Genomic DNA, 1,360 nt, shown 5'->3' on the forward strand with positions numbered 1-1,360 from the left:
CACTCCATCCTAAAATATGTAAAATTTCATCAATTTCTTGCCTCCATTTCCAAGGTATTTTGTCCGGGTTCCTACACCAAGTTCGTACATTCATACCACCTCTCCATGATCATCCTGAAGGTGGTTAACAACCAACCTTAAAGCCCACAATTCCGTCTCATTAGCAGTATAGTGGTGCAGGGGGGTAACATGTGTGTAAAGTGTATTACCCTTATCTCCCCTTAGTAATCTTCATCGTCGCTCTTGTTTCTTCTCTAGAACTGCCATCAAAATTGAGTTTGACTCAAGCTTCAGTTGGTCTTTTTCCTGTTGACCCACCTTCTTTAAGGAGATCCAGATTGGAGGATGTATTTTCGAAGACTCTACCCTCCTTTCCCTTCATACATTCGACACTAATGCCTTATGGCAATTTGATTCAAACCTTATAAAGCTTGGGATTCAACAATATTGTGAAGAGTTGATGTTGCCTACGAAAGACTATCTCCATATGCCTTTTGTTTGGAGACATCTGAAATGAAGCGATAATAGTAGATTAGCATGGCCCCTGCTCAAGGATGACGAGAACAAATCAAGAAGTGTGCCATTTTATTTTTTATTCAACACAATATTTTAGTAACCATGAACATTGGAAAAAAAAAGAAAGAAAAAACAGTAGCGTAAGAAAGGCTGAACATGCCCAACAACCGTCCCCACGTTTCATGCAAAAGGACACAGCAAAAAAGAAAAAAGTAATTGTTAGTTTCATCCTCCATTTTGCAGAATAGATTTGGGAAAGGTTTCAACCGTTCAATTTAGATCAAGTGAGCCATTGATCGCTTGATCTAGATCCGATGCTTCAGAGTATTTTATTTTTATTTTTTTTATTTTTTATTTTTTTTACAAATTATATGAATATGAAATTTAGTTCGTGCTACCATCTTAATGAGACACACCTAAAAACAATATTAAAAATAAATTTTCAATAAAATATAATAACCAAAATACCCCTTAAAGCTTTTAGGGGTATTTTTTTATTGAGAATATTGTTTTTATATTTTTTATAGGTACAACTTTAAGTTAGGAGTGGGTGCCAAAAATTAGGCGTCAAAATAGGTTATAAAAAATAAATAAAGATAAAATAATGTTGAAACGTAACATTATAATTGGGGCCATCTCAACCGCCCATTCAGAATGGACAGTTGTATAGGAGCAGCATACAAGTTTTATGCCATAGAGGAAGCATAGAAATCTTGCCCTTTGTTACCTAGGTTATAATTTTCATAAAAAATTTAGAAGTATATAATGGTGAATTGAAGGTGTGTTCCAGAATTCCTTTTGTAGCATAATTTAGAAATTCAGAGAATTAAAAATAACTCATGAG

At 34.3% G+C, this 1,360-nt stretch overlaps 1 non-coding gene across 1 annotated transcript; it reads left to right on the plus strand.

The window, feature by feature from the left end:
* Positions 1 to 483: 483 nt before the first annotated feature.
* On the plus strand, positions 484 to 590 carry LOC148779866 (U6 spliceosomal RNA). The gene has a single exon (XR_016045113.1). It is a non-coding gene; the product is annotated as a U6 spliceosomal RNA (small nuclear RNA).
* Positions 591 to 1,360: the final 770 nt, after the last annotated feature.

This window comes from Amborella trichopoda, chromosome 11 (assembly GCF_054954075.1).
Source record: "Amborella trichopoda isolate Santa Cruz 75 chromosome 11, AtrichopodaSantaCruz75HAP2 v2.0, whole genome shotgun sequence".
NCBI classification, from domain to species: Eukaryota; Viridiplantae; Streptophyta; class Magnoliopsida; order Amborellales; family Amborellaceae; genus Amborella; species Amborella trichopoda.